The sequence below is a fragment of the Colius striatus genome, chromosome 14, assembly GCF_028858725.1.
Source record: "Colius striatus isolate bColStr4 chromosome 14, bColStr4.1.hap1, whole genome shotgun sequence".
NCBI classification, from domain to species: domain Eukaryota; kingdom Metazoa; phylum Chordata; class Aves; order Coliiformes; family Coliidae; genus Colius; species Colius striatus.
In genome coordinates, this window is record NC_084772.1 from 22183214 (window position 1) to 22209882 (window position 26669).

Genomic DNA, 26669 nt, shown 5'->3' on the forward strand with positions numbered 1-26669 from the left:
AGGCTGAGATTCTGTGAACTGTCCAATATGGGGGGAAGGTGGATGGCAAGGAAAGAATGAAGATGATTTTTGTAAGTACTTGTACTCTGGATGTCTTTACATTCTGATTATGCATCCAGACTTGCCTATTTATTTTTCCTAATGACAACGTTTCTCTAATCATCTAGAACCACGAGGCTGTTAATCCTCACACGTGCTCTATTACCCTGAGTAGGAATTCCATAGGACACCAAGAATAGATTTTTTCCTATTGTGGAGTGATATAAATTATATATCAAGTGGTATGAAAGGTAATCAGAAACCAAGCAGAGCAGCATGTGATGCCTTTACTACTGCTCAGACTGAGCTGAAGTCATTTGTTTAGTAAACAAGGAATAGAGGGAAGATGAGGGTCACAGTGATGGTGCAGAGCTTGAACAGAAAGGTGGTGAGGAAGAGAGCATAACCGAGTAAAGTAGTTTGCATTAAAGTGCTTGCACTTCCTCTGAAGTGTCTCAAATGACCAACAGTCCATCCTGCAGCACTTGGTAAGGACGTGCCCTTTTTGAATGCCTTTGCCTAAAGAAGATGGAAGCTGATGCTATCCAGAGTGGATATGGATATAATAGACATTGGGCATGAGGATCTTCATTGCTGGGCTCTACCTTATCGCTGGCTCCACGTGAGGCCTTTAGCAGGTCCCATGCTTTCACCATGTCTCAGCTCTCCCATCACAGAAGGGAGATTAGTTATAACACTTGTCTTTGTTAGGTGAGTGACTTTATTCAGACAAAAAATAGTTGAATGCTTCGTATGTTATCAATAGTGCTTCCTCTGTCCAGCAAACAGTTTATTTTTGTGAAGACATGATGTGAGACTCCTTCCAGCCTACGTGCTGAAAGAGAAGCACGAAGCACAGCTCCTCAGCAGTGCCATGATAAAACATTGACATTGGGATGTTCCATCACCTCTCCCTTAGCCTGACATTTCTGTTTCAGTGAGGAAAAACAATGAAAATACCTTAGATGAATGAGAAGTGTATTAGAGTTGTTGTTCCTTGTCATAGTTGGAAGATAGACAAGGGATCCTGCAGACAGGCACTGAAATGTGAAGTGCCTTGAAGTTCAGGAAGACTTTTCAGAAAGACATATTTGGAGGGGGCATTCAGCCAGCTGAAAAAAGCCACAATAGGTAAAAAAGTTCATCATCTATCACCTTGAATTAAATCAAAAGTGAAAGGAAAGGCACTGTTTGTGTCTCTCTGAGCTGTTGTGCCAGGAACATGGATAAATGCTTAGGGGTGGATTGCCATACATGGGGAGACATCAACAGCAAGACCTGGGTAGAACGTAGCAAAGCTCTTACTGTGTGGTGACCTCGTGGCATGATGTCAGATGAGTTAAGCTGCTTTTCCAGGGCTAAGGAGATGTATGTTGGGTGAAGATGGTATTATAACAGAAAGACTGTGATGGGAAAGTGTTGAGGAGAGATTATTTTTTCCCATGGGTTTCCTGATTTTGTTTTCTGACATTAATTCTTGCCTCTCGTTTGGTTTCAGCTCCTTTGTAAAGCTTTTTGCTCATGGATTTTAAGTCTCTTTTTGGAGTCCTAATAATTGCTTGAGAGTTTAAGGAGAATGTGTGAATGAAAGCACACACACTGTCGTTCCAGCAGACCATTTTGTTAGAGCTATTTCATGGTTTGTTAAAAACACAACAGCTGTTTACAGTTTTCGTACATCTTGTGCACCGTGCAGGCGTGTTTTTGGCGGCTGCCTTTTTGTCCTGTGATAAGGACTGATGAACTTCTTATGTCACCTTCTCATAACCTGAGAAACAGCTTGAGTTTCTTCTTCCTAATACCTCTGGAATGGAACCCTCCTTCACTGATTGGGAGAGGAGTGTTGGATCAAGTTTCTACTTTGGCAGTAGGAAGACATGGGGAAAACACCCAAGTGTGTTTCAGGGTGGAAGCTGGTTGTCTTCTTGTTCCCACCGTTGTTGGGTTGAGAAGCCGATGGGGCAGAAAGTGAGGCCACTCCTCTTCAAAGCAGTATTCTGTCTCCCTCTCATGGAAGGGAAAAGCGCAGCTCTGCTGTTTCTGTGAGCACAGGAATGGAACAAGCAAAAAATGTTACTGCTAAAATCAATAATTTTCATGTTGTCTTAATGCATCTGAAATATTTAAAGGAAATATGTTTAAAAGCCATTATTATGGTTTACATATACTGCAAGTTTTAAATAATGAATTTGAAAAATACTTCTGAAAAATAAGGGTGGTTCTTATAACCAGGAGGCGAGTCTGGGAACCCAGCACGCCACAGGTCAGGAAAGGGCAACTGGAGAGGTAACATCCATCAAACCCGTGCCAGCGGCTGGGTATTGGTGATCTGCTTCCGCTAGCAGTAGTTATTCTTCTGAAGGGAAAGCCTTCTAAACAAGGCTGTGAATTGGTTTTCATGCTCGCATTGACAGATTGGGAAAGCAGTTTGTTCTACCAAATTTAACAATGATATATCATTATCACAACTTTGGGGGAAATCTATAAAATCAATAAGTTTGTAGCCTGAACAGGATTTGTATCGCTTGCTTGCTGTGCTGGTGTCAAAGCGTGAGCATATGGATTGAGTCACAGCCTGAGATCAATGGAATTTGTGGACAGTAAGCTCAATAACAAGCCCTTCTGAAAAGAAATAGATGTAAAAAGCAAATTTACTAGAGTATAAAAAAAAAAGCTAATATCTTTTCCGCGCCTGGCTGTAAAGTGCTGTTTGGCTGCCGTTGGCTGCTGGTACTTTGAAAGCTGTCTAGGGTATGTGCTTGCAATGCTGAGTGCTGCTGCTGCTCTCCACTTCCATGCGTTGCATGTACAGTTGGATGCTTCTGTTTGTAGGGCTTGTATTAGGAAACTAGCCAAGAATAGGAGGAGGGGGAAAAATAGCCCTTTATGTTGTAAACTGAATAAAGAATAAAAACAGTCAGTGTGTCTGCTGGGGAAAGACCATGGTGGCTTTATTTACTTTGTACTGGCAGGGCTTGCTAATGGAGAAAAATAAAAAGGCATAATTAAATAGTTTAATGAATTCGCAGCTCTTTTGTTTGAGTGGGGCTGGGAATGCATGTTCCAGAGGGCCTCACAAAGAGCTCGGCTGGTAGTGAGTTAAAAGTAGGAAATCAGTCCTTTGAAGGCATTTTTATACTTCATTATCCCAGCATGTAAAATGACTTGTACTAAACGATTGAGGATTTTTTTTTCACTCTCTCTCTTTCTCTCTTCTTTTTCTAAACAAAGGAGAGCATCAGGGCGGCAGGAGCATAATTCCCCTCAGTGTCCTAGAGCCAATAGATCAGCTTGTCAGCAAATTGGTGGGCCTGTACTTATGTTTCAGTAAAATATAGGGCTCTGGGAAACTGTAGTGAACAACGAAACCACAAGCCAACCACCACAGAAACACACACACTCTAAGAGATCCTGGGGGAGCAGGGATGATAAGACCTCCCTTTTCACCTCAATACTTTGCAGTAGGCATATATTCACTTTTAAAGGTTGGGTTTTTTGTCTGTGTATGTGCAGTAAAAAGCACAACGTTACGTTTTTTGCTGCAGGTTTTTTGTTTCTTTGTTGTTCTGGATTAGTAAAGCTGGATCAGCTGAGGTGTTTTTCCTTCCTCACTGTGTGCCAAGTGATGGTACGTAGGGTTTTAATGACAATAATATCATTCATTGATGCTCTCAACTAGTTTGCATGCTTCAGTGATCATAAAGGCACAAGGAGGGCTGTCCCCACAGCCCCAGCTGCAGGAGCAGCAGGTACTGTGCTGGCTGGGGGCTCATTTGACCCTACATCCACATCCCTGGTCTTCGAGCCTGGGCCCACTAGTACACATCAGTCTCTTAACAGTGGTTTTTCAGGAGCTGGTCTTTAGTCTCCGCATACTTTAGCCAGTAGAGCCCAATCAACACTTGCAGCATCCCGGGATTATTCAGCCCTGAGGACTGGGAAGGGCAAATGCTGCCTCACACCACGCTCCCAGTGGAGCGAGCTTTGGGTCCGTGCTCCGTGTTTCCACCCTAGTGTTCATCCTGATGGTGCCATCGTACTGCACCGTAGAGAGACCACAAAGTCTCAGACCTTCCTGGAGCTCCACCTAAGGAATTCATTTTATTAGAAGATAAGTTTCAGTACTGAGTAAGAGTATGGGTATTTCCTGCCAAGACAGCGGGGGAAACCACTGTGAATTGAATTTAGGGATTGTTTAGATCAAGATGACCTGCTGTACGCCAGTATTGTGTTTAGCCTAGTCTGTTTGACATCATTTCTGTTAGGTAACAGATTTGTATTTGTAGTAGTCGTGGCCATTTTTTGTGTGGGTGCTACAAGGAGGTTCCATGCAGTGGATGACATGTGAGAGGAAGTATCTTTACAAACAAGTGGAGATTTTGCCACTCTGCCATCCTTGGGCAAAAGTGCTGGCTTTGATTTCACCTGGCCGCTGGAGCTGGTCACGTTGTGTGTGTGACAGCCAGCTGCAAACAGCAGGGAGCTTCCCTCCAGGACTTCATCTGGCCCATGGACTGGTATTTACAAAGCATTCTCTGGTTTTTACAGCTTGAGTTTGCTTATAAACAACACTAACTGTTTGTTTCTTGTTAAAATTTACCTCATAAACAAATTTTACTGTGTGAGTTCGAGGCAATAATTGTTTAATCCTGACTTTCTCATACCCATAATACAGTGACCGTAAAGCCGTGGTTGGCACTTTATGGGACTGTTCTGTTGCTCTCTCCAGCGAGCGCGGTGCCACGTGTGCTGCTGACAGGGATGTTGCACGTGTGGGGGGACGGGCTGGCCTCAGCTGAGGAGGCAGCTCTCAGCAATGGCATCAGACCAGCTGTGTGCCTTTGCTCTCTCTGGAAAGCATGAAAATAGGGAAAATCTCAAAAGAAGCCCAGAACTCCCAAAGAAAAAGCCTCCTCCTTCTTCTTCTGAAGTGTAACTTACTTTCTGATGGAAGGCTAAAGCCGTACAGTTATTTAGAACCAGTGGCACTCTCTATCGTCCTTCTTGCTGAGTAGCAGGGAAATGTGGTGGAAGTGACTGCTTATATTGATTAGCGAGACAAGAGAGAGTTAGAGACCCTCAGCACTGCCACTTACAGTGGGCAGGAAACCCAAATTGACCAGTAATAAAGTGTTTGAGGTTGTACAAGGCGGCTCCTGGGGAAACCGCCTTCTCAGAGTGGGGATGCTAGGGGTGGGAAACTGTCAATTATCCGTGTTTGATGAGGACTAAGTAAACGTGCTCTTAAAGTGGCCTATTAAATGTGAGAGAAAATGTGCTGGGGCTGGGTTCCCTCTGCAAAAGTATTTTTGCAGAATTGGAAGGATGGATGTTCTTGGACCCATGAATAAAGGAGCACACTACCATCAGCAAAGAATACAAGCTTTTGCTTGCTTTTTCTCTCCTCTCTTTTGTTGTGGCCTCTAGTTACAGACAGGAGAAAAGAGACAATATTGTTAGTCCCCCATGCACTAACAGTGTCAGACTACATTCTTGCTGCAGTGTGTGCTACCGTGTTTGCAGAATGAGTACGTCAAAGGAACGCAGAAGGCTGAGACGTAATTACTTGGGACATCATAGGCAAGAGGGTAGTAGGTTTTTGAGTTGTGTGCAATTAAAAGCTATGAATAATCAGTGACAGTGACTATCTCAGACACCTAATGTGGCAGTTGTTGGGAATTATGCAGACCTGAAGTCCAAGTAGTTGCCTAAATGGAATGTTGGCATAAAGTGCAAACTATTCCTAGTGCGGAGGATGGATGCAAGGTATAGGAAAACACTTTGCAGAGAACAAGTACAAAAATACAGCAGAAGCATGTTGTGATAAAATTGGAGAGGCCAAATCTTAAAATAAGCAGCTAGCAAGGTGCATCAAAGCAGCAAAAATAACAATACCAAGAACAATAGCGGGAATAGGAAAGTAAAGAACAGTGTAGTATCTCTGTTCAGTGGGGAGCAAATGGTAATTCTGACAGCCAAATGTGTTTATATCCTGCTGTATTAAAGGTTGTCTCTAGGACAGCAGCTGTATCAGAATTGATGCTGTTGCCAAATGGAGGAGATCTTAGTCCTGAACAAAGAAGAAACAGGTTAAAGTGTGTAAGGTAGCTGCTGTCAGAACCATGGTCTTCAAGGCTCAGTAAAAGAACGTGCAGAGCCAAAATAAACTCAGAACTAGTAGCGGCTGCCTTTGAAAAGCTGAGCAGAAAAGGTGAAATACTGGAAGACAGTGTATTGTCCTGGTTTAAACAGGAGTTTAGTCAGGGGTTAGACTAGTCAGCTAAACTCCAGTCTCTGTGAAAATGTTATAATACAGCTATTGGCAAGCACTTTGAGGATGACCATAGATTAACATACATGGATTTCAGAAAGAGAACTGTGTAATCAACCCAACAGTTCCTACAACAGAGTAACAGCTGTGGACAGGGAAGAAGCAATAGATGTCATCTATCTTGAATTTAGGGAGTTTCTGGCACGTGATTTCTTCATAAGTGGGCTAAAGAAATGGGGTTTAGGTGAGTGTAAGTGTAGAACTGGCTGAAGAATCGTATTTAGGGCATACTTATGAATGTCAAAATAGGAGGAGATATAAAATGAGGTTTGGCAGAGGTCTGCCCTGATGCTGGGTCACTGCAGCATTTGCTCATTAAAGAGCTCAATTGCAGAGTGGGAAATATCCTTACTGAGCTTGCAGACAACAGAAAGCTGAGCTGTTGAGTACAGTCAAGGATAAGAGTACAGCTCAAAATAATCTGGCAAGGGTGATGATGGCTTGGGAGGAACCAAATGGGATTCTGCAGGGACAGCTACAAGATGTTCCTATGGAAAGTTTGTGATCTGCACAAAAACTGTAATGTATTAACTATGAGTAGCTTCTTGGCCAACTGCCCTGGTGATAGCTTCAAATCTTATGCCATCTTTCTGCTTTGAGAACGGAAATGACTCTAAAGTGTCTAAAACTACAAAAGATTAATAAAGTGGATTTGGTGGAAAAAAGGGGGAAAAAAGCAGCCAACATCATAAATAAGGAAATTTATTTGCATGAAACGAGTTTGCCTTGTAAAGAACTCATGTCTGGATACTTTGCAGAGTTTTATTAGCATGTCTTGCCTGTACAGTAGAGACAAACAACAAAAGCAAAGTGAAACAGAGTTTCAGAAGTGACTGCTAAGCAGTCAGGTGTGGTGCAGCAGCCTGGCCGCTCCGCACGCCGCTGCAGAGCCCTGGCAAGCAGGGACAGCCAGAGGAGCGGTTTTGTCAGAAACACCATCTGTGTGTTTTTCCTACTTATTTCCATGGCCCTTTAAAAATATAATTTCTAAAGTAAACATGATGTACACGTAATGTAAATGTAATACTCATGTAAACTTGGCTTTTCACTTCTGACTCGGGCAAAGCTCTTATTCAGGTTAATCAAGGCTTTGACGAGGTGATTGACTGGTAACAAAAGTACTCTCAACAGCTTTAATACCTGTTCAATTAATCCTCCTTGTTCTGCTTTTATGAATAGGGGCATGAGTGCCTGGTTTCACTAGCACTGTAAAAGGCAGTTAAAAAGCCTGGTTAAGATGTCCAGTTGTTGCTTCTGCATATTCACATTATTTTCTGAACTTCACCTCTTCTGTAGAGGTTTTTTCCTTAACGAATCCTGAGGTCAGTCAGGAGGGTCTGCAGCAGTTCAGACCAAAGCCCCACAAAATCTTCCTGCTGAGCACTGGCTCCAACCAGGAGCCCCAGTATAGGTATAGTCATCTTGTAGGTTCTGAAACAAATTGGCAGGGTGTGGAATGAAGATGCAGAGGACCACCAAAACATTCCTTCTCTTCAGAAGCGTGTGACTGTCATGTGAGGCAGGATGCCAGCGCGGCACAGTGTTCCTCTGCCCTGGTGTGCTCCAGGTCTGATGTGTACAAGGCTTGTTGGTGTGTGCAGTTTGTGGCTGTGCATGGGAAAGGGCAGTCACACTCGGGGATACCCTGTAACTGCGTTATCTCTCTGAGGACTAGTCAGAAGAGATGAACTTCAGGTTGTATTGACTGTCCAAACCCAGAGAGAGGGTTTTTTGGTGGGAGATGGAAATGTAAGATTATCCCTGCACCGTCCTTTTTGGTGCTGCGTGTTCCCGTTGCAGTAACGCTTTCTGATTTGCTAAGAATACAATTCCTTCAAAGTTGTGAAGCTTGCCCAGTCCACCTGTGCCCATCTAGTCTGGTTTGGTTTGTTCATTTAGAAAGTGTAGTCTGAAGTCTTTCACGCATCCCCTGAGATCCTTAAATCTCTGCAGCATGAAGCAGTTGAGTTAGACAGAAGCAGCCAATGACACTTTCTTTCTTACTATTAATTTGTTACAGGAAAAATTTTATCTCTTTTTTTTTATGATGTTTGTGGTACCATGGACTTTCCCTTTTTTCCTCTTCACTGCCCCACAAAAGCTCACTTCAGCAATATGAAGTGAACCATGCTTCAAGTGTTATTAAGTAATATTCCTTATTACAGAAAAGAACAGGGTTCCTTTTAATGAGAGCTTTAATGCTGCTAGTTCATGTCACTATCTAGGGAGCCCCTTTTCTTCTGTTCATAATGAGGAACACCTCATTTGCACTGTCCCCGGATTTATGGAAGGACAGGAAAAAAACTTCAATTTATTACATCTTAAATGAACTGCTCCCAAAGCAAAAACAAAGAGGGTAGTAAACTGGTGCCTCTGCACTATATAGTTTGATTTTTATGGAGCTGTATAGTGATGTTCTGCCTCGCCTAAGAAGGGTGAGCATGGGCTATAATTACCTCTCGTGAACCCCATTTTCTGATAACCTCATTGGCCTCTACCTCTTCAGGATGTTGAATCTGTCAGTTATGGTATTTTATTTGTTCCTTCTGATGGAGCTGTATATGGTTAGAAGCAATGAAGCTCATTTGATCTCTCATTTAGTTGAAAAAAAATGGGACATGCTCCCTGAATCTGAAACAGAAAAAACATTCCAGTTGTTTAGCGAATTTTATCCGGCTGTCAGGAATTCTGTCATTCTCTCTCCTCATGTTCATCCTAAGCTTCTCCATCCGTGCTACCAGTTTGTTTCTTTGGAGATATTCTTGCATATCGTAAGAGTTAACTAAGAGAAGCCGAGTTTTAATTGATGAAATCCCAGTTTTAGAAAAAGAGGGATTTAAGGTCAAAGTCTTTCTTTGTAAAGTGAATAGAGACAGGCAATAATAGCCGTGTTCTTGGTACGAGATTAAATTCACTGTCTCTTGTGCAAGATGAATTGATGTAATGGTGTTATTCCTTGCTTTCCTGACTTAGAAAAAATGGACTAATTCTGTAAAGTTTTAATTCTATTTAACTTCTCCCTTAAAGGAATGTTTTGGATAAACATGGCAGTGTCTGTGTGATAAATTTAAGATCAAACTTGGGATGTGAAAGGTGTAATGGAGATGGGTCTTTTTGGCTCTGTGCTTTTCTTCTTTTTTTGGCTTTGGTTTATATGTATCCTTCCTCGCGTTCAGGAACGTGGAGCCATCTAAAACATGTTTTTCAGGTAGGCAATAGCAATCTGAAATGTAGGTTAGCAATGTCTAACCTATGGCAAAAAGCAGAAATCAATAATAAATGATCTGGTGTCTTCCTGGTTTTGCTCCGTGCGTGAGTGTGTTTTCTCTGTAGTTCAAAGGTTATAGAAAATGCAGTAGACAAATTCCAGCTACAATAGCACTTCTGGCATTTTGCATTAAGTCTTAAAACCTTTTTATTTATTTCCTTTTATGCAAGAGTCAAATAAGAGGCTTTTACGTACCAAGCCGAGGGTTTTTTTAGACTTAAACTTCAGAATATTTTCAATATCTGCAACATTATCTTTTGAATAATAATTACCTCTTATATTAAATTATAAGACAGCAGGATTCAGGATTAGATCTCTGCATATTATTCTAGTGAAGGAAATTATGACAGGGGTCATTTTTTAGAATTATGTAGGAGGGTAAAAGGTCCCAGGCAGCATTAGAAGAGAAGGCGTTTATAATTAAATTGTAATTTAGGCCTATGATTTATAGTTTTCTCAATGAAAAATTTGGTGCTGTAGAGAGATCCTAGGAGGAACTTTAGTGAGATACAACTTAATGAAATAATAAAAAGAAAAATTATTCTGGAATAGAGTGTATTATAGCAGCACCCGTTAGCAGGCTCCAGCCTAGCTCATGCTCTGTCAGTATTTCCCTCAGAAACTCCGTTTTCCAGCGTTTTATATCTAGGCAGTAAAAGTTTGTTTTAGGTATGTACGGTTTCACATCAAGAGAATTTTCACAATACTTATATTTTTTAATCATTTAGCTCATTAAAACTTACAGAAGTATTCTAAAACATACAGGTTGTCAGTTGAAGACAAAGACTGCTGCTTCTCTTTTTGTTCTTATTCACGAGTTGCAAGAAAACTGTAAGCCCCAGTCTTCATAATTTGTGAAGTCATTAAAGTTTGTATGCTAGAAGTCTGCTCTGAAATAGCACCTGCTTACATAGAAATAGTTAATTTGTATTTAATGTGCAGAGTGGTTTTGAGTTTCTCAGTATTATCCTGTAGAGCAGACAGACCTTGGAATTAAAGAGGAGCATTTGAATAGTTATTTTCATTAATTGATACGCTAAGCTCCTCCCTCCCATGAAGAGCTACTGTTGTACCGTCTGGAAAGCATTAATACAGAAAGGTTAACTGATGTGCCAAAGGCAATTGAGGTACTCGGTGACTAATCTGACAACAGAGCCATCTCTGACCTGATATCCCCTGGCAGTAAAACTCTGCTGAACTAGTTTGTACAGAAGGATAGCAGCTCATAGAGGGGTTAAAGCCGCCTTTCAGGGTAGGAAGAAATAATTTTCATTAAAAGTTACTTTAAGAAAGCGATGTAGGTTCAGACATTGCCTTTTAAACGTGATTCACTTGTGCAATTCAGCAGCTGTTCCTAAAAATTGCTTATTCTCTGGACGAGTGTTTAAAAAACTACCTTTTTTTTTTACCCCTCTGCAATTATTTGACTTTTGTGTGGTTGTGGAAAGTCAACATGCAAGTTTAGTGTGGTATTTGGAGATCACCACCTGGATTTTACTACACTTAAATTAAGACACTCTCTCAAGCCTTCTGATACTTAGGATTTTTGTTGTAACTGCAAATGAGAACCTGATTAAAATAAATGTACTTCAGCATCCTCTTAAACAGACTGTGGAAATCGTGTCTAAGCAAAACATGACATTTCCATATTGTGCAACTGCACGGAACTTACTATGATACAGTGACTTGGTCTGACATCACTATATAAAAGGATAAGAGGAATTCATAAGTGTAACCTTATTCCATCGGAAGGGAACATAATAAATAAAAAGGATGCATAATATATTTGCATCTTTTCCCTGTTATCCAGCTGAAATCATTCAACTTTAACCATGTTCAACTAGCATGGCTTAAATTTCCTGTACTGCAGATGCTAATTTGTAAACTGAAGTTGTAATCACTAAACATCAGAGGCTTTTTGTACTCCAACAGTAAATATCTTCCAAAGAAGTGCTATGTCACAATGAGCGGGGCATATAAATAAAGAAGGGCAGAAAGAAAAATGTTATGATATGTGGCAAACATCGCCTTGGAAATTACAGGGAAGAACAGGAAGATACTGAATTAGCAAAATTCTCTCATCTTCCCTCTGTCAGGGTTGCTGAGGATTCAGAAACTCAGAATGGACTGTGTGCTGGGAAAGGTGTGTTAGTTCGGTGGAAACAAAAGCTGAGAAGAAGGCAGTGCTGGATATGGGAAGGAACTGCTTTTCTAAAAATTGGTACTATGTGTATTTTAAACATCGAATCAATGAATGGCAGGGTTGGGAGGGACCTGTAGAGATCATTTGTCCAGCTCCCCTGCAGAAGCAGATTCACGTAGAGCAGGTCGCATAGGATCTAAGTGTCTGTTTATTTAATGTTATGCACAAATTCTTCCCAAATTATCAAAATTTGATGAGAAAACAATAAGCTTTTCAAGGACTCTGTGTCCCCTAATGAATAATTAGGAATGTTAAAAGATAACATATTGCCTTGGAATTTTTTTTTCTTATTAGCACAAATGATTCTCTGGCCTCTGTGTAAATCACAGTCTAGAACTTGCCTAAATACAGAATTCCCATCACAGGCTCTAGCATATTCAGAGGAACTACTAATAGTTTGTGTCAAATTAAAAGAAAAAAACCAAAATTGAGGTTAGCTGTTTCTTTTCCTTTTTCTAAGCTAAGAAAATGTTGAGACTGATAACCAAAAAAGGGATATTTCACCTTAAACAATAAAGAAAACAATAAGGGATATTTACAGGAAAAGATTTTTTTTCCCTGTAATTTTCTGAACCTTGCTTGCAGTAACTGTTGATTATGGAAACATTTGTTTGAAATCTACGCTTTCTTCTCTAACTCCTTTTTCTCTCCTTGATCCAGCAGAGAAATCACAAGTGCCTGTGTTTGACTTATCCTTTTGTTTGGCAAGGCGCTGTGATCGTATACCTCATTTAGCATCTTAACATCGCTCTTGGATGAAGAAGCAGCAGCCTTTGTTTAGAAAGAAAGTCTCTTTGATAATTAGAAGTAGTGAGGGATGTAACAAAACCCCAAGAAAACGTGTTACAAAGTGTGAAGGCATCTTTTCTTTCAGCAGAGTGCCATTTCCCACACGCTGAAATCCGCAGGCGAGGCCGTGGCCGCACCAGCCTCTGCCCCATCTCCCCTCGCCAGGGCTGTGGGCAGTGGCTGTGGCCTCGTGGCAAGCCGTGGGCTACGAAAGGGCCCTTTGCTCAGCACCTCTGCCAGGAACTGGTGCCATTCATTGTTTATTTCAGGTCCCTTAACATAAGTTCAGTGAGACCTCCCTAAGCGAGGCCAGTTTTCTCCCTCCGTTTTCCCGTGGCCCCGCCGTGGCCTCCGCGGAAGGCACACGTACAAGCAGAGCTTTACTCTGCGCCACTGTGGGCTTTGGCTCTTCTGACTGAGGCTCAGCCTAGATTCTTGAGAGCCCTCAGGAGGAAGGTGAGACGAGACATAGGTCATAGGGCCACAGAAGAGCACACCCTGAGGCTGACTGGAAGCTGTGGGAGAGCTGGGGGCTGCTGCTTGTAGGGCCCACTCAGTCCTGCCCTCCCTAACCTCAGGGAGAACTTGATTAATGTCAGTCTAAAGCATTTACACCCAACTTGTTCACAGAAAAAGTCCTAGGGGTGGTTCAGTTCTGTGATGGAGTGTACAGTAGGGGAGAGCTGCTGCTAGGTGAGCAGGAGAAGCTGGAATTATTATAGCACACGGGAAGAAGTGTGGGCTCCATGAGCAAAGCAGATAAACACCTCTTTAAAAAACAGGATTTTTTTTCCTGCTGCTGTAAGAAACTGCTGATGTGGTGCTGGTCAAGTCACTTAACTCAGCCCTTGCACGGACACCGATAACTGCCCACTCCGCAGTCTGGGTGCTCAGCTTTGATGTGTGGTGTTCAGTTTGCAGAGGTGATGAAAAATTACAGCCGCAATGGGAACTAGTAAAAACCATTCTAGGAATGTATTAAATGCTCTGAAATGCTGTACTTAAAGAAAAAAAAATCGAATCTAAGGTAGTTTAGAGTGGCTACCCAAAATTAATAGATGTATTTGACCTTAATCTGTCTTTCTGGGCAAGTTTAATTATGGCAATTTCTTAACTTCAACTTGAGCTTTTGTTTTAGAAATGTTACTGTTCTTTAACGTGTGGGTTTTTGTATTTAATATCACTGTGTGTTCTTAGGAAAAGCAAAAATTTCTGTCTGAAAATTTACTGGAGTGGAATAACTCAAGACTTTGGAAAGGCTTAAGATTAATTTCTCTTTCTAAATAAATTATTGTTTGTGAGATGAGCTTGAATGGGGGTGAGAGGGAGGAAATTAGAAATATTGTCAAAAGTCAAAGTTAAAAGACTGTCTTTTTTTGAAACCGGTATTGTTCCCTTTGTGATCATAGTCTGTCTTGTCAGGAGTCTTTCACTGATCTGGTGATTAAAAACTGATGATGCACGTGTTAGTTTACACCAGCTTGAGTCCTGGTGTTTCTTAGCCTTTATTATTTGTCTGATATAGCTTAAACATGTAAAGGATGGAATATCTCTGTGTAGTTTGAAATGTAAAGATTTAAAAATATGCAGCATGCTAAAACTCCATGTGTTTACTAGTTGTACATTTTAGTATGTATTATTGGTACTGGGAATTTAGGAAAAAAACAGCTTATTAGTTTTTTCCCTCACCAAACTCTATTTGCCTTATCTGTCTGACCGATTGCCGTGGCTGCCTGGTTTGGTGGCAGCAGCTTGCTTCTCTTTGCCTCACTCATGCCAGCTTTATTCTGCCTCTGAAGAGCTCCAGACACTGAAACCTGCAGAACTGTACAGAACTAATGACTGGCAGGAATAAAGCTTTAGGTCAGCCGTGTTTTTTCTTGGCTGATGATAGGAAAGAGGGACTTTGTTGTCTTTGTTTGAAAACAAAAGGCAGATGCTAGATTTCCAGAGGAGTTGACTTCGTCTGCTTGTTACATAAAAATGCATTTCTGATTTCCTGGAAGTTTGGAAGGCAGGGTTTTTAAAGAGGTGTTGTATCTCTTGTATGGCAAATACAATTTGAATACATTTTACTCCTCCTCTGTTTACATGAAAAAAGCTGAAAATGTGAAATTTTAGACACAAGCAGCAATTTTACATACCTGTTTTTCGTAAATTTGACATCATTTACTCACATGAAGTAATGTCAAGTTTGCTATTAAAAAGTGAAAGAAACCACCAGTGCCTTTTTCTGAAGAAAATCCTTTTGAGGCTTCCTGATGGTCTAGAAAATCTCTTTGGGTTTTTTTATGTATAAAATTAAACTGTTTTCTTCTTTCTGTAGGGCTAGTTTTGTGAGCAGGAGAACTCATTGCTTGAGTGCACTTACTTTAGTCCCACATCTTATCCAACTCTAGGAACTTGAACTTGTCATTATCAGACTCAGAAGGTCAATGCATTAGCCATGGTGCTAGCTCTTTCATGTGGCCTTTCTGAAGAGGGAAAAAACAGCTTTTAATCTTAGCTTTTAGAAAATACTGTGTGTACTGTGATACATCCTAACTTGTCATTTCCTCGTCTGTTTTAGTGCTGGGGGATATCTGGACGTGCTTTATGATGCCACACAAATACACACGTCTGCAAAAGGCCTAATCTGAAGTGAATCTTCTATAAATAATAAACAACAAATAGGTTCCTTTTAGTTATATTAGCCCCAAAATAGGTCATGTACATTTGTTTTAAATGCAAACTTAACAATAAAGTCAAGTCCCTAGGTGGAGAATTTGATGTGTTTGTGCAAATTTTCTGGACACAGTACAAAAAAAGCCAACACCTATGTTTTACCACTTAAAATATTTATACATTGTCTCCTAAAGTCTTGGGTTTGAAATACTGTTTATAATAAAGTCCCTACTAGAGAACTAACTAATAGTCACAGTTGTAAACACTTGCCATTTGTTAAACATAAAGTAATCTCTATTAACTTTTTTTGTATAGAAACGTAGTGTTTCTGTTGTTACCACAAAAGCTGCCACCTTTCTCAGTTTCCTGCCTCCAAGTATTCTTTCTTTTCAGTAATACTAGTATTATACTATCCTGATATTATCTACTATCTACTGATTTGTGGTGTTCCTTTCTTGAAGTCAAAACAAGTTGTTACTGGATTATCCAACTGGCTGGACGTGCATCTCTATGTCAGATTAACTTTCTAACTAGTTCTCTGGCTAAAGTTGTTCTGTGTGTAAATATATTAAGAGTAGAATGATAGCCTTTGCTAGAGTAAGTTGGTACGTTCAGTATGCCAGTTCTCAGGCTAAATTTAAAGCAGGAATTTGCTAAAAAGGAGGAGCAATAAGAGGCAAATCCAAATGCATGGATTTTCTGTAAAAGTGCAGTCTTACACCTCAGGGCAGCAGGCTTTTTTTGGCTCATTGTCCACAAGGTCTTGTGGTGCCAGGGGCCAGCTTCTCAGGAAAGGTGGTGAAGGAAAGCAAACCTCCTGTCAGTAGGCTTTCACTCCACTGGAAATGTTAATGTGGTTTTCAAATACAAAAAGGCTGAAAAGACTGCCTAGGCAATCCTTTTAATGCTCCCTCTGAATATAGGAACTGAAATGTTAAATTCTGTGGTTAACTACAATATGAAAGAAGGCATATCTGAGAAATAGGTAATTTATTGTGGTTGTTTGGAATTAAAATGGGTATGACACCTATTGTAATTTTCATACTATTTCTGCCTAATATAATGGTGTTTGGATTTTAATTGGAGTTTCTAAGTGCTGCTATAATACAAATAACACATATAGGATGTCTCACAGTAGTATTAGACAAAGGTAAAATGCTAAAATTGTAGTGCCACATTTTCCAGCTTGTGTTCTTCTGTGGAGCTAGCTAGAATCTTAAGTTCTGTGTGTCACCCATTGTAATATACATAATTTCTTCGTCCCTATTCATTTCCATCCCTGAGATGCATTGTAAAAGTGTAAATCCATCACTAGATAATTTTCAGTTCCATTATTTACAAAAATGAATAGTTAAGCAAGTCATTGTTATTAGTGGGATGCTATTGTTGTTTCACAGAGATAGGGACTGCCAAGGTCTTGAATGATGTACACTTGAATGTTCTTTCAAGATACTTGTACCTGTTTCATTTGGGAGGAGTTTCACTCATGTAAAATCAAACAGAAACAATTTTAGTAGCCTCTGAAAAGAGAAGAAGGGAAAATGGGTATTAATGAACCATTTAATATTCTGCCATGGAGGAGATGCAGTGATTTTGCTGTTGACACTTTTGCATGGAATTAAAGAGATCTGGTGGTTGTTTTAGTTGTCTGTCTTTGTTCCTGAAAGACTTTTCAGTGTCATCAGATATAGTTTTGTAACCTAAGAGATATTTTACAGACATGCAGACAAGAAAAAACTGCTTCTTTTTCATGATAGTCATTGGTATTCAGAACATGGTCCTTTGATGAATTAGAAATTTTGGCTAAAGCTTTAATGAGATTTTTATTTCCTGAACTTACGTTGGAAAATGTGGAGGCTCCATGATTCACAATTCTGAATGAGAGTGGCTTAGTTAAAGAATATTTTTGGCTCATTGTTTATGACTCAATATTTTATTGATTTGTGACTTGAAGTTCACAATGAAGGTGGAACAGTTTAGAGCTATAGATCTTTCCTGCATGGTCTTGTTGACATGCTTGCTTGCTAGGTTGAGGTAAGCATTTGCAACTCAAGGTTACGAGGGAAATACTGTGGCAGAAATAACACAGGGAGCTGCAGAATTCTTGTCACAGCCGTGCCATTGTAGTGGATGTCCACTGGTTTCTTAGTGTTTATCTGTTAACACCAAATCCTGTCTGTGCTGTCTGCATGTGAATACCATCAGTGAAGCAGTGGTGGAGGGAGAAGGGCAAAGCAGGGGTCCTGGAAGCCTGGGGTCACAGACCTCTCTGTGGATTGCCAATACTGTAGTGGTTTTGGGGAGGTGCTTTCGTGAGGCAGAGTGGCGATGGTACTGGAGCCTTTACCTTTTTGATGTAGGAGAACCTGCGGGGTCTCTGACAGAGAAGTCTAAAGAAATGGTTGTCTTACGTATTTCTGACTCTTACCTCTTTTAATGATGCAGTATTGGTCAGTATAGGGAAGTTCCCTTTAAGTTTCCAGCTAGTGATACTGTAATGTCAGCGACTGGTCTTTTCAAGAAACCACTGTGAATGCAGACAAGCAGATTTACACACTTGCTGCATGACTGTAGCTAGATAACCATTAGCCTTTGTTTCCTGTTTAGTAAAATCTTTCATCGTGTGGCTGGTTGTTTCATTGCACCCGAACAAGTCATTTGGGAAGCTCTGCACCAGCTGTCACTCATGGTCTTAGGTTTTATAACCTTTCCATTTGATTCGTCTGACACACCACATTTTGATAACTTACATGTGTTCTGGCTTGTTAAAAATAATAGGAATATTCAAGTTATGGTTGCACCTTGTCCTTTAATTTACTTAAATTTTGTCAGGGTTATGATGCTTACAGAAACATTTTGGTGTTGACTGAGAAGGGTATATCACTCTCATCTGAGCAGTTACTGAACACTTTTGAAGAGCAGTTCCGTAGCAGTAACACTCTTTTTGCTGTAGAGCCAGCAAATAGATAATGAACTTGGGGCAGTGTTGTATATTTCTTTGTTTAACTATGAGTGTTAATAGCATGGAGCATTATCTAGTGGTTTTCCTCATTGTAGCTAAGAAGTTATTTTTTAAGGTATTTTCTGTGTTATTACAGTGATGTGGCTGTCGATGCAGAGAAAAGCTCTTGATCAATATTCATTTTAATAGTCATTAATGAGTGGAGAATTGAACAGCAGTTTGCATTCCTGAAAGTATCCTCCTCTCCAGGCACGCAGCTGGAGGGTGACATTGCCTGGGGCACTGCTGGTTGCACTGGGTATGGCTGTAGGTGCTGCTAAGCTGTGCTGAAGTCAGGTGTTCCCACTACATGGAACTAGAGCGTGCTTACCCTCCATCACATTCACTTGGTTTTCTAATCCAGGTGTATCTTTCTCAAAATCATTGGCCTATATTTTCTACTTACCTCTTGATGCATTTCCCATTGCTTCCTGGATCCTGCATTTTGCTCCACAGAGACTACTCCTTGACCCTCTAGTCTTGCCTTCCATGGTTTTTTCCTGTCTCCTTTTCCCTCTGCCCCTTTAGGGGATCAGATTTTCACTTCCACTCTCTGTGCCTGATCTGTTCAGACCGATGCTTTATCCTGTTGGGTTTTGGTTTGTTGTGTGCAGGTTCCTGTGTTGGTACCTGCCCAGCAGAAATGCTTCTCTCTAACTGTTCTCCCTCTCCTGCTGTATTTTTCTCTCTTCCAGTACAGGAAGCATCAGAGAATAAGAATGTTTTTTACAGCTAAGGACAGAGGAGCAGGGAAGTTCTAGTCGTCTAGTTGCAGCACAGGGAGCTCCTCACTGGCACAGCATGCTATTGTGTCAGTTGCAAATGATGTCCCTTTTCACTGTTAGAAATAATGTCAGATATTAATTGAGATTGTTATCTAATGTAGTTGAATGCTTGGAGGTGACAGGCAATGTTTGGACTGTTTAAAATTGCAGTAGCTGTTTTAGACCATCTTATCTTGCAAACCCTGCAATCTGTTCTTAACTTTTTAAAATGAAATCTAAACTATCTGCTTGCTGTGTGAAGCTTCTTTTCCTCTGCAAAGTCCTTTCCAGGGAAAAGAAATTTACTGACTGGATGTTTCAATTCTTATTAATACCTGTGTAATTTAATTTATGAGCCCAGAAATCTGGGGAATGTGAAAAATGCCCATGTACCCTTATTCTGTCTGTTTGACATGGGCAATTATAACATATGACAGGTATTTGAAAGGTAAAACACTTTTTTCAGTGATTAGTTTTGCCCTGATTGTCAGATTTAAAAATAAAATTAAAATATTGTTTTGACACAAGAAAGGAGGAGAGTCATATAATCTATATTTAGCTTCTTTTTCATATGGATTTTAATGATTGACTCTTGGGCCTTTTTCTGACAACATTAACTGGTGCTTTCCTCAAAAGTGTTCTTCCATCTGCAGCTTTCGTTACAATCTGGTTGGAGTTTTTCAAGCTCTGTATCAATGTCTTACAGAGTAGAAAGAAGGGGTCTATTTGGTAGCTTTCCATTGTTTTTTTCCATGCAGAAACATAGATTCTGGAGGTAGCTTGGGCTGGTTTGGCTTTTATAAGTGTTGGAAGACCAGCACCTTGTATGGCCATGCCCCCAGTGACTTTTGAGTGTCAACTCAAGAAATACAGTCAGCACAAACCCATTTTGTGCCCACAGTCTGAGCTGATTTTGGCTGGTCACATGAAGGGCGAGGAAACTTGAGTCTGCAAGGCTGAAGTCAGCCCCTCATGTTCCTTCAGCCTGCCTGCTATGACTATGGTGCTGCTTCTCCAGCCAGATCTGCTGTCCTGTGTGTCAGATTGCTTTGTAACAAGGTCACCTTCCCCGCACAGCAGGTGACAATGGGATCACACTGGACAGCCAACATTATTGCTGCCCCAAAATTCTGATACTGTGTGCATTTGAGATGCCAGTATCAGCATGACACAGTGCATGCTAGCGTGGAACCAGGTGTTGGAACCTCTCCCATAACCTTTCCCATACCTTTACTTTTACATTAGAAAGGAAGATCACAGGAGACTTTTTTTTTGTCAGTTGAATGGACAAGAAAAATTTCTGCTTGGTTCACATCCAAGCCCAACTAAATGTGTGTTTTCATTTATTTTTGCTAGCTACTCTCTGGATTTATGCTGAATGAGAAGTGGAATTACTGAATTAACGGCCAGGAAGCGAGCATCGTGTGTGACATCCTGCAGTCCAGACGTCCTTCATACATGGTAGGAAAACCTCTTCCTTTTGCATTTCCAAGCTGAGTTTCAAGTGCAAGTGTTTAGTTATTCTAATGAGGAGGGTTTTTTGTGAAAGCTGTCTGGTTTTCAGCTTTGTCTAGTGCAGTCTGAAGATGTGTGAATTGTGGCCACAGTGTGAGTTTAGGTTGGTGAATTACATATTTTCAGAACACAGCTCTATATCTGAGCATTTAAGGACCACGCCAACAATAATAACTTCAGCAATAATCATAATCTTCATAATTTTTTCTGGGACAGTTGCAGCAGTGTTGCCTGTGTTAATGGCCACAGAATATGTAGGTGATCTCTGCGTGACTCTGTGTGTTCTCAAGGAGAAGCTTTGTTCCAGGCTCTTACACTGTCCTGGGAGAGTAATTTCAGCAAATATGATATAAATGCAAATCTGTTTAAAAGTATTGAAACAACTGTGTGCATTAGCTGGTTGCTCGGTATGGTGTATTACTTCTGCAGTAAGTTTGCTGGTGATGTAGATGGTGTGATTTTGTTTTGATGTATTCAGATGCAATGTGCAGTGTTATTTATGTGAATATGAGAATTTTTTCTTCAGTATTCAACACCAAGTTTGCTTTGCTTCTCTGTCAGTAGTGCTATGGTTGTCTCCTTGTACTGTTGAATTTTGGCCAAAGTCACACGAATTGGATTTGAGGTGGGAAAGAAGGCTCCTCTTTGCTTTGTGCTAATATAGACAGGTTTGTGGAATCTCTGTAGCAAGTTTTAAATGATGTGTGAAGCTAGAAACTCCTGTCTCCTGCACAGATGACCAGCGCAGTCTGGAATCACTGCTCCAAGGGGCCATTTCAGATATGCCAACTATATGCCAACTATTTCAGATATGCCAGCTTTCAATTTTTTAAACTCATCCTTTTCTGTGAAAGACACAACACTTTCACAGGAAAAAAACTGTTCAAAAAGTCTTTTAAGATGCTGCATCAATAAATATCCCGAGGAAGTTTTGTAGGGTTTTTTGTTGGAGCCTGTGCAGCGTTAGTTCCCAGTAGGACGTGTGGATATGATGATGGTGCTGAGGCTGCACTGAAATTTCCTAAAGGGGGAATTTTAAAAGCTGAATGACCAGCTCCAAGACTAGGAGTTTAGTCAGGCACTTTGTTTGAGAGGTATAGTGGGTTTAAGAACTAGAGTTGGAGGTAAGAGTGATATCCATCAAGGAATCAGGAGTTCAAGTTCTCTGCCACATATTTGCGTGGTTGATAACAGAGTAGGAGCTCTTGGGCAGTGATAGTGACAGAGCCTTCTCCAGTTACCCATCTCAGCCTCTTTTTTTTTTCCTGGACTTAATGACATATAGTGCCTGTGGGGAAAAATGAGATTGTTTCCATTGAAGCATACATACAAGGGTTCAAAGTAACATTAAGCTGGTTAGTTAAATGGTTGTGTTTCCTAGCGTTTGAGTTTGATATGTCTGTATCGTTCCGAAAGCGTAGTTTTGGACGTTTGTTCAAGGAATGTGTGCACAGGTAACTACACCCACGTGATACATACAGAATTGTGTGTGTGTCATGTCAGGACACAGTAAGAAATGTGTCTAGATAGGAGAGCGTTGTGGCTGATAAAGGTATTTGTATATTCAGAAAGAGAAAGCTTGGAGTTTCTTAGCCTGAAGAAATGTTTTCTCTTGACTTCCTAGAGTCAGAGGAACAAATGCTGCCTGGGCTTTTTCTTCTGCAAACATTAGCTGCTTTGTTTTTTAGACCTATGTTAATCTTACCTCCCAAGTACATCTGTATATGCTTTGTTACGATTTATGGTACAGTAGAAACTACATTAATTGACTAATTTTGTCTAAATTTTAAGACTACAATAGAATTCTTTAAAACAATGAGAAAGTATAACCTAGATGTGTCAGTTTCAGGGTCCTTTCTGTAGTGGCTTTACTGCCCTACTGCTTGCCCTTGTTTGTTGTCATCTTTCCTATGCAAAATTTCAGATAATTATGAAAGGGTGTGAAAAACCTGCTACACCTCTTTCACAAAGCTTGCCTAGGAGAGACAATCTAAAAAAATGGCTCTAATAGGACATCCATGTCAAACAGGTATCAAATGTAGCTGTGTTCTTAAAATCATGATGAATAACATTTTGTTGGATGAAAACACTCCCCACCTTCCTGAAATCTTGAAAATCTCAAAGATGCAAAAGGGTTTCTGTATCGTTTATGATTCGTAAGTGGATCAGTGTAATTAAAATCCACAGGAGCCTTTTGTTCGTTCAGTCAGCCAAAGAGCTGCCCATCAGTTCCTGTTCTATGCAGGAGCATCCTTCTGCAGGTTTCAACTGTTTTTTCAATAACCCCTTGGTGTAAAAAACAAAAATCAACTAATTATGTCACTGCAGCACAAAGATTTTTGCATCTTGGTTTTACAGATGTATCAGAAGTGATCTGTCAAGTGCAGGAAGCAAGTTACTGCACCCTTTTTGCATAGAGTTTTTGCATATGTGTCTCCAAGACTCTTACCAGTTTGTTGTGTTTTTAAATGGCTAGTGGTCAGGATTTTTTACATGAATATTGAAAACAATACTGGAAAGAGTAATTTGTATGTTGTGCATCAGGATTCTTAAGAGAAAATAGTGTCTGGAGAACTTTGAGTGCACCTTCCTAAATCTTGCTTCATAATTCGTTTTAAATATTTTTAGTTGCTGTAGGTTTGGTTGTGGTCTGGTACCTGCCCTCACCTTCTGACTGCTGCTTCTCTGCAAGTGCTTCATTGTAGTGTCTGCTCAGCTCAGAGTAAGCAGTCACGGTGAAGTGGCCACTGCACATAGCTTAGCAATGAGGGGAGTAAAAGCTGATGTGCTTCCCGTCCCTGGTATCTTCAGTCTCTACAGCTCTTTCCCCTCCTTCCTCCCTTGGAGCAGTTTAGGACCTTTTTGTTCTTATAACGTGCTTCTCCTTGGACCTGCCTCTTCTCAAACTCCTTCAGTCATCACCTGACAATGAGTTCTTGTACCCAGAGCCCCTGTGCATAGCCCATGGCGTGATGGCCAGGGTGGGCAGTTGCCTGCTGTAGTCAGCTTTCAGCCTCTCAGTGAAGCTGTCTCTGCTTATGCAGTGAGGAAAAAACAGCATCAGACACATTTGTTTTCCTTGGGTCAAGTCACTTTGTGTCTTGGTCTTACTCTTTGTTTTAAAATGTTTTGAAATCTGTAGAGGGCAATTACTCTTTTAAGAAGTATTGATTGTTTCACATATTTGTTAGCATACTAATCCATGTTTTGTTCTTACAAAGAAACCCTTCTTCAGTCCAGATTAGAATTGTCTTTCGGCCTTGAACAATGAAAATGAAGGTGTTACCTTTATGTTGATTTAGTGTAGATAACTTTTTTATGTGTTATTACAGATACTTAATTAGACTTTGCTTTACTTGGAGTGGATTATTTTGGAAAATACAGTGGAAATAACAAAGAAGGGGTAAAATGATAGTTGTAGGGCAATTATACAGTAGACTGTGATAAAATAAGGAGCAACAGCATGAACCAAACAGATCATTAACCTTTTTTTTTAACTTAACGTTTTTGACACTAAGCAAGGTTCTGCTTGGTTATTGCAAAGCATTTAATGCTCCTGAACTGGTAGTGACCAAATTTGTGTGAATATTCATCTCTTAAAACCTAATAGAAAAGCACTAGGAATTGTGACTTAAATTTCTAGCATGGAAAAATTCTACTTAAAGGGAAAATTTTTGATCTTCTGTGATAGACAACAGATTGCTTTATCTCGCTGTCATTTAGAGCTTCAGAGCTGCTTATGACAAACCCGAAATCCTTACATTGATTTTCAAATTAAAAGTTGTCATTACAGGAAAAAAAAGTAAATAGTCAAAGATTCCTTAGTGAAAAGAGAAGAACTGGCTGAGTGTCAGGGTGGGCCTAAGGACAGCGCAGGCTTGGTCAGAACTTCTTCAGTACTGAAAGGGTTAATGGGCTTTAAGTTAGTAGTGTCCCCCCAAAATTTTTGCAAGGACTGTCACCGAGGGCTGTGTGTTCTGTACAGGCTGATTTTCCTTAGTATAAGAGAAGAATACTGTGGCAACGTGAAGGGAAGAATTAAAGACAGGGAACTTAATGGGAAAAGGTTAAAAATGAACTTGCCAAAGATTGACTTGTCTCAGAAACGTTTCAGTTCTTCCTTTAATACTAAAAAATATTAGTGAAAGTGCTGCAAGCCTGTCCTCTCTTGAGCCCTGTAGAGCCACTGACACAGTGACACCATGGAAAAGATTATTTTCAAAAGCAGAAGATTGTTTGTAAGAAGTGCAACTAAAAGTTTTTCTGTGCAGAAAAAGGAATTTATCAGACTTGTTTCTCAAAGAACAACCTTTTCAATACTTATTTGGGACTCTTCCTATAAAAAAATCACCCAGGGATTGCTGAAATTGGGCTGAAGACACAATTGTTGTTAATTGAGTGAAAGTTTGGGATGTTAAATAGGAAGAGCTGGATGACTTTGAAGCAATAATGAAAATGAGTTGAAATCTAATAAATTCCAAAAGGAATAGCTTTTGGTGTTAGCTGAAAGCATCGCGTTTGCTAGGGGTGAGGGTGTGTTAGCTGACTGTGCCACCAACATGATGTGTTAGTGAAAAAGCCAAGTGCAACCCTGGGACACGTGAAGGAAAAAGTAATTCCAGAGAGGTTAGCAAAATACTAGTGCTGTTGTAATAGCAGCTGGCGAGAGCTCGTCTATTTACAGAGGAAAATGTGGCAATGTGAAATCAGGACTATGTTTTAGCTGGTGAACAGTGCACAGGGGATCTCTATGTCTAAACATTACTCAGGGCTGTAACAATTAACATTGAGTCAAGATTTAACTTTTCTTTAACAAGGAAAGCATGGTAGGTCATTTCTCCTAATGATGCTCTCTGAATGAGTTTGATATAAGTGATCTGGTAATCTGGAAGAATAACATCAAGTGTAAGATTACTCTTTTTTTCCTAATGAAATGCGTGAGAGATATGATGACACTGGTAGCAGGTGGAAGAAGAAAACAGTTCTTGAACTCTTTACTAAATTGATATACTAATCAGAATGACTTTTCCAGAAGAGAAAGAAGAGTACCATTTTGCTTGGACTCTATCTCTCCTATTTTCCCTTTTCAGAAATAGAAGATTAGGAGGTGTCTGCACCAATGTGATAAAATGTTCCCGTGAAATTGTATTGTATTTTCGCCTTGAGTTGCTGGCGAAATGAAGTTGTTCACTTCCAGTGCTGCTTTGTTTTTGACCCCTTTTTGTGAATTCTCTGAGGAAAGAAACATATTCCCATCTTTTATAGTAATCAAATTTATCTGGCATCTCTCAGCCTCTTGCATTACTTATGCTACAGTTGGCCAGCCTTGGGAAGGCTTTAGCGGGTTTATTTATTTATTGTTCTAAAGTGAAGGTTTTTGACTTGAGGTCCCCGTATAATCCCGTGGGGATTTTAAGAGAAAACCTGAAAGTGCTTTCTGCCATTATTTTGATAGTTATTTTCTGTCAAACTATTTAAAAAAAGCCAAAAAAAACCCCACACCACCCAAAACCAAAACAAAACCCCCATGTGTCTAAACTCCCAAAGAGACATTCAGCTATTGAGGGACGAAAACCCTTCATTATCTTAGCTGAGTTGGAAATGTTCTCATTTCGTTGTGAGAAGGTCAGGGTGGCTGATGTCATTGCATTTAATTTCAATGAGAATTTCAGTTTCATAATTGTGTGTACTAATGAAATTTCTTAAACATGTCTAATAGCTTTTAATGTCCTTGTGTTTAGTACCTTGCATCACGACCTGTAAATATTAGCTATCTGGGGCTAGCCCTTAAATCTTCCTGAAGGCAGAGGATGTGGGCAGTTACGTTCCCGTGGAAGCAGGCAGCTTTTGTAGCTCATGTGTGCAGTATTTTGCTCTAAAACCTTGTGAAAAATAGCACTTGTGTGTTCATGAAACATAGATGAAAATTCAGCATAAACGAAACTGTCTCCTGTCCTGTTGGTTGATGGCATCTGTTGGAAGCAAATTGCATTTTGTTAGGAATGATGTGAGGCATTTGTAGTGTGTGTGTGTGTGTGTAAAAATATATATATATATATATATATTAGATGTTAATTAGCAAGCAATGTTTTTTC

At 40.2% G+C, this 26669-nt stretch overlaps 1 long non-coding RNA gene across 1 annotated transcript in view; it reads left to right on the forward strand.

Moving 5' to 3' along the window:
* The window catches only part of LOC133626718 (uncharacterized), a 209348-nt gene extending 188851 nt beyond the window's left edge, over nucleotides 1-20497 (forward strand). The window contains exon 5 of the long non-coding RNA XR_009819741.1: nucleotides 20416-20497. This is a non-coding gene — a long non-coding RNA (uncharacterized LOC133626718). The remainder of the gene's footprint in view (nucleotides 1-20415) is intronic.
* The last annotated feature ends 6172 nt before the right edge of the window (nucleotides 20498-26669 follow it).